General features: G+C 38.3%; 1 protein-coding gene across 1 annotated transcript in view; it reads right to left on the minus strand.

Moving 5' to 3' along the window:
- Positions 1-11,498, minus strand: part of LOC146512797 (carbonic anhydrase 4-like) — a 191,056-nt gene that overhangs the window by 11,165 nt on the left and 168,393 nt on the right. The gene's annotated exons all lie outside the window — the stretch shown is intronic.

Raw genomic sequence — 11,498 nt, forward strand, 5'->3', positions numbered from 1 at the left:
AGGTGAGTGCGACCGGACGTTAGTTGTAAAAGTCGGAGGGAGATGACTTTTGGGTAAAAAAATAAAAAAAAAGGTCTAATAAAGGTCTAATAAATTTATTTTCTAGGTGAAAATTACTGTGGTTATATTAAATTTAATTTGTGTAAAATTAAAATACAACTCTAAGTTGGAAAACAACAATAACAGAAATATTGGTAAGTAGCTGACAACCAAACGTATACAATCAAGGATGGTTTTCGGTTATCAAGGAGGTTTGGCTAAAAGCTAATGAAGAACAAGCATGTTCTCACTAAATTTAGATTACCAGTGCAACAGTGAAACACCACCTGCAGATGTTCTCTGATGGCACCACAGTAATTGGATGTATTAAGGGTAGGTAGGAGCTGCAGTACAGGGAGCTCTGTAGAGTAGTCCAGAAGAAATCGCCTCCATCTGAATGTCAGCAAGAAAACAGAGGTGGTGGTTAACTTGATGCATCTTGATGAATGCTCAATTATCCAGCTAAGGAAATCCCCAAGATTTTATTCTGTTCATCTGTAAGTAGCGTTTTCAGTGAGAGAAAAGTTTTGTCACTCACCCATTTGACCTCTTCAGCCTCACCTGACTGCAGGTTTCCCCAACCTTATAAATCATACCTTTGCTCAATGACTGAAACTTAGCATCATTGGTGAACAATGGACTGGGAGGTCAGTTAAAAAACTTACTACCCACACAGTAGTCTCAAATTGAGTCTCAATGGAATAAAGAGGTACCCCACAGTGTTTCTAGAAATACTTTTTATCATCTGAAACATATTGCTACTCTTTTGTATTGGATTACACAGAGCCAACGTCAATAAATCAATCACATTTAACACCACAAACCAGCACACAGGCTACTTACTCATAATGAGGTCTTTTTTAACTGCCTTAATTTTGGATGATGGTCAATCAAACACACTTAACAGCATGTTATTTATATTTCTGAAAATATACATTTATGGTTTTATCTTTGTGCCTTTTCTTATATTTCAAGAATATGGTAAATGGTAAATGGCCTGTATTTGTATAGCGCTTTTACTAGTCCCCCCTAGGAACCCCAAAGCGCTTTACACACCCAGTCCTCCACCCATTCACACACACATTCACACATTCGTGGAGGCAAGCTACAGTTGTAGCCACAGCTGCCCTGAATGTATAGTGCACAAGCAGATCTCGACTTTCTTAAAAATTTGTTTTTTTACACATTTACATACAAACATTTGTTTTCTTTCCATTCATGTTAATTGCTGTCATTTTAGAACTTTAAAATGTTTTATGTTTAAATTTTATTTTTTAAGCTTAGCTTTTTTAATAAGACTGTGATGTGTCACTAAGATGCCAAAGCTGCTGCATTGAGCTGCGGCCGCAAGGGGGTTGGTGCTGGCAAACCGTTAGGCGTCTCAGGAGGGGAAAGCGGTGCTCTACTTGCACTGTGTATAGTGCTGGCGGAGCGCTGCTGACTTCAACTGAGAAAATTGTCAGACGGTGGAAGGAATACTTCGAGGACCTCCTTAATCCCACTGGCACATCTTCAGAGGAGGAAGAAAAAACCTTTAATTGTTACTGTCAGCTTCCATTTTAGACTTTGACCTAATTCCATCCAGAGCAACATAGACTAGAATAAATCCTCATGAAGACTGGATGGATTAATGCTAAAAGTACAGTTTTATTTATGAGTGATGACACATAAGTAGACTTTCAAGAACTAAATTTACTGAAGTACTTAAAGCAGTTTAGGTGCTTTTAGCTTTGGAACTGCTTCTGTCAGTTGTGTCTAATGTTTTTGTGTGAGCATTTTCATTTTAATTAAGTAAAATATGCAGTTAAGCAGAATGCTATGTGTACAGTCACATGAAACAAGTTTCTGAGATGTCTGTGCTCCAGTTTCTCAGAAACTCTGTACTGTTTAAAGGACACGTGGGCGTTATTAGCAGGTATCTGTGCAATGTAGTCAGTACAATCTATGTATACACATGCAGGCCTGATAGCATTATTGTCCAACTATAACTTTAGGAGTGGCTCTTTTGAAGTCAGAATAAATTAGTAGTTAGGTATATTTTTAACATAGCAAAGTTGCAAAGGCTTTACTGAAAAAATAATTTCACCTTTGATTTTCACTTCATGGTAAAGGTTGTTACCTGAAGATAAAGAAAAAAAACAGACAAACAAACAAATGTTCTGATCATGTATTGGGCGTATTATGGCACATGCAATTGTATTCCATGTGATTAAAGCTAAAATAATTTCCACGTACTCTCAGCCTACTCTTTCTAATGGTGCCCATTTTGAAGGGGAAGATTAAAAATCTGTCACTCAGTAGTGTCAGATCTATGAATTAATCACACAACAAATGAAATCTTTTTTTTAAATATGCAAATTATCCAATAATATTAATCTGTCCAAATAAGATCTAAAAGATGCAATTAACCATAGCTAGTAAGTTAATAGATAACTTGGAAGAATTTGAGGCAATTTGGACATAGGTTTCGTGTTAAAATAGTAAATTAAAACACCACTTAATATTAAGAGAAAACATTGCATTCTAGTTAACAAAAAAAGCTAGCTATTACAAATTATATTGAAACTCTACTTAAGTTGACAAGGAAATAGCAAATAAAGCTTGTAGGGAAGGAAGAGAAGTACCCACGATCCTCTCTGCTGCTCTCACTACTCATTGTAACTTTTTCCAGCAGGACCCAGTACAGGAGCCATACCACACAGTGATGCAGCAGGTTAGGATACTCTCAACGGTGCTTCTGTAGAAGGTGCTCATAATGGGGGTTGAGGTTCTTGCTCTCCTCAGTTTGTGGAGGAAGTAGAGTTGCTGTTGGGCTCTACTGACCAGTGATGCTGTGTTTTTTGACCAGGAGAACTTCTGAGATGTGCACACCCAGGAACTTGGTGCTGCTTACCTTGTCTACAGCAGCACCATTGATGGTTATTGGGGTGTGCAGGGTGTGAGTTCTCCTGAAGTCTATGATGATCTCCTTAGTCTTCTCCACATTCAGGAACAGGATGTTGATGCTGCACCACTCAGCCAAATGGCTAACTTCACTCCTGTAGTAGGTCTCATCATTGTTGCTGATGTGACCTACCAAAGTTGTGTTGTCTGCAAATTTGATCAATAGGTTGGAGCTGGCTGATAGTGTGCTGTCGTGGATCAGCAGAGTGAAGAGAAGGGGGCTCAGCACACATCCTTGGGGAGCCCCCGTATTCAGTGTTCTTGTGCTGGAGGTGTTGCTGCTGACCTGTACTGTCTGCTGTCTTCCTGTCAGGAAATCCAGCAGCCAGTTACACAGCGAGGTGCTGATCCCCAGCAGATCCAGTTTGTGAAGGAGTTGCAGAGGAATGATTGTGTTGAATGCTGAACAGAAGTCTATGAACAGCATTATAACCTATGAGTCTCTAGTGTCCAAATGTGTGAGGGCTGAGTGGGGAGCAGTGGAGATTACATCATCGGTCGAGCAGTTTGACCGGTATGGGAACTGAAATGGATCCAGTTTGGGGGAAAGGGATGTTTTGATTTAATGCATGACTAACTGTTAAAAGCACTTCATAATGAGGGAGGTGAGTGCGACCGGACGTTAGTTGTAAAAGTCGGAGGGAGATGACTTTTGGGTAAAAAAAAAAAGGTCTAATAAATTTATTTTCTAGGTGAAAATTACTGTGTTTATATTCAATTTAATTTGTGTAAAATTAAAATACAACTCTAAGTTGGAAAACAACAATAACAGAAATATTGGTAAGTAGCTAACAACCAAACGTATACAATCAAGGATGGTTTTCGGTTATCAAGGAAGTTTGGCTAAAAGCTAATGAAGAACAAGCATGTTCTCACTAAAAATATTTCAGACACATCAATGATGAGTTATCATATAAATCAATTAAGTCTAGACAGCAGGTCAGGTTACAATTAACTGAGGCAATTTACTGTTAAATATCTTCAAACAAACCTCCAAAAGTTGATTTTGTTCATCTGGACGTAGCGTTTTGTGGGAGAAACGTTTCATCACTCATCCAGATGACTTCTTCAGTCTCAGCTGACTGCAGGTTTCCCCAAATCTTATAAACAGTACATTTGCATAATGACTGAAACCAGCCCACTGAAGGAACAATGGGCTGGGAGGTCAGTTCCTTAATCATAATTATGCAAATTCTCATGACCATTGATCAACAACCACTGACCAAAACCCACTGATCAAAGACCACTGATCAATGGCCATGAGTACCATTCACAGAGAGTTGGGGAATGGCTGCAATCACAGCATTGTATGATGGCGGAGCTCTGTTGTGTTGTAAATAAGCTCTGAAGCCCAGTTCAGCCAGAATAAAAAACTAATAAGCTACCTCAGCTCCTTGGCTGACAACTAGTGATAGCAGACTTATAGCATGCAACTTATTGAAGCTGCAGAATTGATTTATGCCACTGAATTTTCTCTTCTTCTTCTTTTAGCTGCAGCAACACAAGTCTAATTTATTAACACGCCATGCTACTAAAGCATGCAAAGCCTCTGCGTGAGTGCACTGTCACATTATAACATCAAGAACATTGGACATTTAAACTTGTTTTCATTGCAGCATGCACTGTCTCCAATAGACAAAATTTGAAAATTATAATATTAGGGCTGCTTTGATTAAATTAGAGGTGCTTGTGGTCCATCCTCCTGTTCTTATAAAGGGGAACCACTACAGTCTGTCAGTCCAGAGACACTGTCCCTACTTCCATCTGATTCCTGTCTTGCAGAAAGATTTCAGCCAAGACAGTTCAATAATATTTGCTAATCTTATCCACCCCACCACCACAAGCTTATTAACAGTGCACCCACTCATCAACTGCAAGGCATATTTCCAGTAGGACAGAAGAGACATCAAACAAATCAGACATTTTGGATGTTTTTTCATAGCATCAGGTGTCATCTGCAGAAAAAGGTGTGAATTCCTGATGATTGCAGTCTGAAGAAATCAGCTTAGATGTGATAAAGAGAAGATGTACATAAGCAGAGTTAATGGGTTATCCATCTACCAGCCAGGTGAGATTGACAATCTAGTAGTAAATCATTTAACAAAGTATTTTTGCATGCTATGTTTTGTTTGTTTGTTTGTTTGTTTGTTGTTGTTGTTGTTTGTATCTTGAACTGGAAGATAAAGTGAATTCAATTAAAGTTGATTAAAAAAAACCATATTGATTAATCTTAGCTTGCCCAAAAAGAAAGGCTTGCTTTCTGTAACAAAAATAAATGAAACATGAATTTGCTATGCTCAGTTACAGCAGTTTGAGATTTTCAAAGTAATCATATCAGAAAACATAACTTAAAAATGTCTGACTTTGCTGCCCTCTAGTGGTAATGAAAGCAACACTATGGTTTCATTATTTATTATTAGTCCTTTATTTATCCAGGTAAAAATTCCAAGAGAGACCTGGAATCATGACAGCAAAAGTCAAAAAAACAAAAAACAAAAACACATGCACAACATAACTCCTTAACAATTAACCCTCTCAGGTTCAAATTAAATTTTTTGTTGCTGATGCACAACCAAGTCCTGTAGTGGTACTTCTGAGTAAAAAAAACTGTATGTGGGGTAATCAGGTTGTTAGTTTTTAACGGCTGCAAATAGGCAACGCCTGCCTTGAGACGGTTAAAAAAGTAACAGACTGCATCCAATTTACAGTCCTTTTTAAACTGCTATTATTCATTCTTCTTTGATTCTAAGTGAGAAATGCTGCACTTTGTTTCAATATTGATCATTACTACTGCTATTTATTTATCTCTTTATTTGAATAGTAGTGCCCTTTTCACTGTGTAATATTTTCTTTATTCAACGGTGCAACAGACTCACAATAGTTGAAATGTGCAATTCCCTGGTATTCCTATCCTACTTATCGCTGTTATATACTCTGTATTTATGTCTCTGAATTTATATATGTGTATATGTGTATATAAGGTATAATTCTATTGCTGCTTACATTGTTTTGCCATTTCTATCGGTGCTGTGCTACTGGAAACAGAATTTCCCGGAGGAACCCACCCGAGGTAATAATAACGTTTTATCCAACCTCTCTAATCTGTCTAATCAGAACTATCATCTCTATCATGCCCCACAGCAATAAGAAAACAAGAAGAAAATAAGTTTTAATAGAAAACATATGTAGTTTATTTAATGACAGTTTGCTCTGTCTTACATCATTGTCTGGATTTCTATTTTTTATTGTGCTGGTCAGCGCTCCACTTGAATAATATTAACAAAATGGAATAGGGAACTGTGATGGTTTGCAGTTTGGTAAATGCATGAAGGTCAGTGTGCCTCCTACCTACCATAAAATCACCTGATGTTTTTGGTACATTAACTCAAGCATATTTAATGAAGCCATGCAAAATATTGTCTATAAACTTTGAAATAACCTTCAAAATAAATTTGACTGGGTCTGAATTTTTTTTCTTTTTAATTCAGGTTTAACACATTTAAGCTGTATTAAAGACTAACTAGTGTAGATATATTGACCACTTAAGTTATGGTGGCACAAAAAATGCAAGGTTTTATCAAGGTAAAATTTTGCTTCTTTAAATGGGGCTAATTTTTCAGATTCTGAAGGGGTTAATGTAGGATTCTTCACATTTTTGTGTGGATTTCTGCTCAAATTTCTTTTTCTTTCATGAATATTAAAATAGATGAAAGAAAGACACCTGAACACTAAAACATGATTTCAATAAATGACTTCTCACAGTGGACTTTATTTACTACACTCTATTTGTGTCAAAGAGGTCCAGAGGCCTGTACGTGATTGACTCCAGTGCAGAACCAAACACGGAGACAGCAGAGAACTTAAAGTATAAATAAAGGGGAAAACTCAAAAAGGGACTCGTGGCTTTGTGATTTAACTTGGCGAGGTAAAACAGAAGAGTGATTTTACTGATATGTAGAGGGGGTAGGTGAAGGTCTGGTCAGCAAGCTGAGTATACTGACGATGGGGTCGCCTGAGTTCCAAGGTTCCCGTGAAACCGGAGGCAAGAGGGCAGGCAGGTGGTGAAATCCTTCCAGGGAGACAGAGTGTGGAGCTGAATGACAGAAAATTAGAAATATGTCATACTGTACTGATCATAGCATATGAATGCATTTCTGTATGTTTCTTGCAGATGAGTGGACAAATGTCAGTGATGCTTTTGATACTTGATGACACTTATAAAGTTTGCCTGGTGCACTGTGAGTGAGTTTCAGCATCTATATAATGTATACAAAAGCTCACCCTGCCCTCTACTTCCTGAAGTATGGACACAGTTTGAAAATGTGAGTTAGTAAGTCCTGTTGTCCACAAAGGACACTAAATAAATTATACGATTTCTTCCTGAAATCTAACTAAATTAAATTTAAGACTCTCCAATGAAAGAAACAATTAATTTTTTGGGAACAGAATCACACGATCTTATCACACAATCTCCCTTGTGGCCACAAAATGCAGAAGCTGCAATCACTTAACATTTTGAAAAGAAAATCTGTGTGTTCTTTTAGCCCAAATCCCAAGAAATATGGCATCAATAGAAAGCCCAGGATGTCATCTTGACAGTAAAGTAGTACTCATATACATTGAATAAATTGTGCTTGGCATAGAGGTCTCAGAGTGATGTCCTCCACAAAGGACAAAAATTAATTACTGGATCTTTGGAAGTTATAAAACAGACAGTGCTGTCAGTATTGTAACTGATGATTTCTACATTTTGCCTTTAACAACTCCTCTAACACCATTTGCAGAAGTAATACCTTATTCATCTGTCAAAATACAACCACTTTCATTTATTGTTTTTTCGTGGGAAGAACGCGACCAAATTACCGTACTCGTAAGAACCAGTCACAACTGAGCACTCCACCACAAGGTCCAACCTAACATCAGGGCTGATTGGTCCAACAAACTGTATTGGGGACACGGAGGACACTAGCAACTGTGTTGCAAAGCAGGTAGAGCTGGTGGTGACTAGCTAGCTAAAACGCTTCAACAGCTGATCTAAGAAGCCCCTTTAAAAGGAAATTAGAAAGGCACAGGTGAGGTGAGAGGAGGCGAAGAAGGAGCTGCCTCCTTCGGCTACTGCAGCACACATAGATGACCACTGGCCCAAGAGACAAACTCAGGTCAGTAAATCAGAGGCTGTCACTGCCTCTAAAGTGTTTATTGATACACTTTCAGAAGGTTGTTAAAATCCATTCAGATGGACGATCACTAACAGGAGGATGGGAAGACTCCAGAATCAACTGTCGCTGACTTCCAGTGGATACGGCAGTGTTTACAGGTATGATGATGTAAATTGATAGCATTTCTGGAGTGATTATTATAAGTCAGCGAGTGCCAATAAGCACTCAATAATGTCAATGTGGTTCTGTTGAGTAATACAGCGAGTCCTGATATAACAGCTTTGAAAAGCATTTGTAGATATTTGTCTTGATGCAAGCTCAAACATCCCATTAAGGAAATCCCAAAAAGTTGATTCTGTTCCTCTGGTCGTAGCGTTTTCAGTGGGAGAAAGGTTTCATCACTCATCCAAGTGACATCAGGTTTCCCCAAACTTATACACAGTACCTTGCACAATATCTGAAACTAGCACCACTGACAAACAATGGGCTGTGAGGTCAGTTTCTTGATCATTAATAAGCAAATTGTCATGACTACTGATCAACAACCACTGATACCATTGATCAGTGGCCATGATATTATATTATTACATGCTTCACTGTATTTGTGGTGCTTATGTAGGGTTTTTTACGAGAGAAGACAACTATGCTCCAATTATAAGTTTTCACAATTTATTGTCAAAATGGTTAGAACCCTCTGTCTGACTCAGAGACAAAAGGCTGCCGTGCCCAGGCACTAAACACTTTTTATTATGTGTGATAAACAGGACACAAAGGTGATTGGTCAAAAGTTGGAAGAAAGCCACAGTTCTCCTTATTTGACTGAGATCCAGCACTTTGGCTCATATTTCTTCTTCTGCAGCTTTCTGGGCATCTCTTTATTTGGAGATAACACTTCTGCCACTCTCTGCAATGCGCGTGTTCTCCTGGCAACCAATTCTTGCCCTCCAGTCAGGCCTGTAGACTTAAAGAAGGGGGGCAGAGTGCATTCCATCAGGTTTATTTGCCTCTGTCATGACTAACATACAATTAAGTTAGTTACCTAAAATGATCATTTTCAGCCACATGTTCTCAATAAATATTCTTATTAACTATAGTTCTTCTAGCTCCAGTGCTTAATTTAAACTGTGTGACACAGCTCTGTGTCGTCATTGTCCACATGGGCGAGCGGGAACAACACAATGTGGGACATCCAGCAGCATCCAGCCTCCACACATATAACATTTTCCATTGCCCTTTTGGACTTTGTCGTTTGTCTGTGCCTGGAGAGTCAGATTTTTGTTTAGGGTTTTTGCAGCACCCTGTGCAGAAGGAACAGACTCACGCTTGCAGAGGTAAGTCAATTTGCAGAGGTCACACATTAGCTCTTCCAACAAAGAAGTTTGGTTATGTTTGTTTATAGTTTAATGATGGGACCACATGCTCTGCATCTTCAAAGTTTCTTTGTTATTATTCATACACAGTAATGTGATGTATAGTGAAATCTAGTATAACTGGACCAACCTCATCCCTCTTTAATTTATGAAGACTGAATGTTGAATGTTGGACCTTGTGTATCTTGGGTTTTTTTTTTCTGAACTTTGTTGACCTCAGTCTTTTTGCAGGCACAGAAAATAAAACCAGGAGTACTGTAAGTGCTTCTTCTCTAGGTGGATGATGATTACAATGTGTGACACAGGATGTCACCTTTGGTCTTGTAAGGAAGCAAAGCTCAGGAAAAAGTGTGATTGAGCCGTTATATGGTACCCACATGTGTACTGCTGAGAAGGATGGATAAGGATGCCGCAGCCAAATCCAGGCCTCATCGGGTTGGTTGTAGTTGCAGAACACTAGGACTGAGACAGCCGAGACTGTCCAACTGTAGCCAACTTCAACAAAAGAATAGAGCAGCATTCAGTGATCACGACAAATGACAGTGTTCCTGTAACATTCAGATCCCTGATCTGATCTGTCTCCTTCTGCTTTTAGTAACCCAGCTATAGTAACCATACAGCATTCACTCTATAAACACATGCCATGCACTTTCTAACTTCAAGGTTACTGCCTGCCAGTTATTTTAGAAACCATGTGAAAACCTGACCTAACACCATTTCTTCTTGTTCCCCTCAATGTTGAAGAAGAGGATATTTCAAGAAGTCTTAAAAGACAGTGGACTGGGTCTGAAGACTGGAGCAGCTGAGACAAGTACATCCTGTACCTCCATCAGCAGCATGCCATCAATGACACAAAAGAGCCTAGTTTGACAGCTTTTCCCATCCTGCATGTCAAACAGCTGGAAAAGAAATTATCCCACATCCCAATGTTTCACCAACATGTGCCAGACACTGTTCCTGCCATTCATGGTTACATCACCTGAGACAGTCATGCCTACCACAGGACCTCCACTTGTCACCTACTGATCATTATGATTATGAAGATGACAGTGAGCGCAATTAAGACTGTAAACATCCACGGCCGTGACTGTTTTGATGCATGTTTGTGTGTTTTGTCTATTTCTTTTGCAGCTGTTTATTACTAACAAAGTGAAACCAAATTCTGTAGTTTATATTATGTAGGCATTTTCATCTTTACCAGCCACACTCTAACTACAATTAAGAAACCAACATTCAGAAACTGTTGCCTCAGTGGCTTTATAAAATATGTAAGTAGTTCAGGTAATTTAGCCAGCTTTTGAATTACCACAAACACTTACAATATTTTACCTGCACAGCATGTTTTGCATGGGATAGAAAAAGTAAGGTAAAAAAAAGGTTTTCCTCTTGGTAAGGTTGAAGTTATATAATTGATGGTAATTCAGTGAATATACTCAGGTGCTTCCCTTTGTTCCTTGGCACGTTGCTTTTCAGTGTCCTAGAATGTTTAATTGTCTTTCTGTTTGTAATCACTGCCTGTTTTTGACTTTGTACAACTTCTGCATGTCCTGTAAAATATTTTACTGATACATATGTTTTAATGTTAATAACACATCTTTCCTGTCAACATCATATATTCACAGCATATTTGAGAAAGGACATTCAGTTTAGTATAGTAGTGATTTAATAGTTACAGTGTGCCACTACCATTTAGGAGAATAGAATGAAAAAAGTACACAAGGACTAAGGAGTCACTAAGGAGTCACTTGCGGTTGAAGAACGATTTACATTTTTTTAAACCTAGAGTATTATTTGTTGTTGTTTGTACTTCAAATTTAAGATGCATTCAAGTCCCAGTGTAAAACGGGGACATCTGTTTTTCGTTTTGTTTTGTTTTTTTCCCCAAAACATGTAAACTCCTTTTTCTAAATAAATTGAACAACTCGCAACCCCTTTATCAGAAAGCTCGGAGTTACCAATTACAGACACTTAGCAGTAGCCTATAAAT

Source organism: Neolamprologus multifasciatus, chromosome 8 (genome assembly GCF_963576455.1).
Source record: "Neolamprologus multifasciatus chromosome 8, fNeoMul1.2, whole genome shotgun sequence".
NCBI classification, from domain to species: Eukaryota; Metazoa; Chordata; class Actinopteri; order Cichliformes; family Cichlidae; genus Neolamprologus; species Neolamprologus multifasciatus.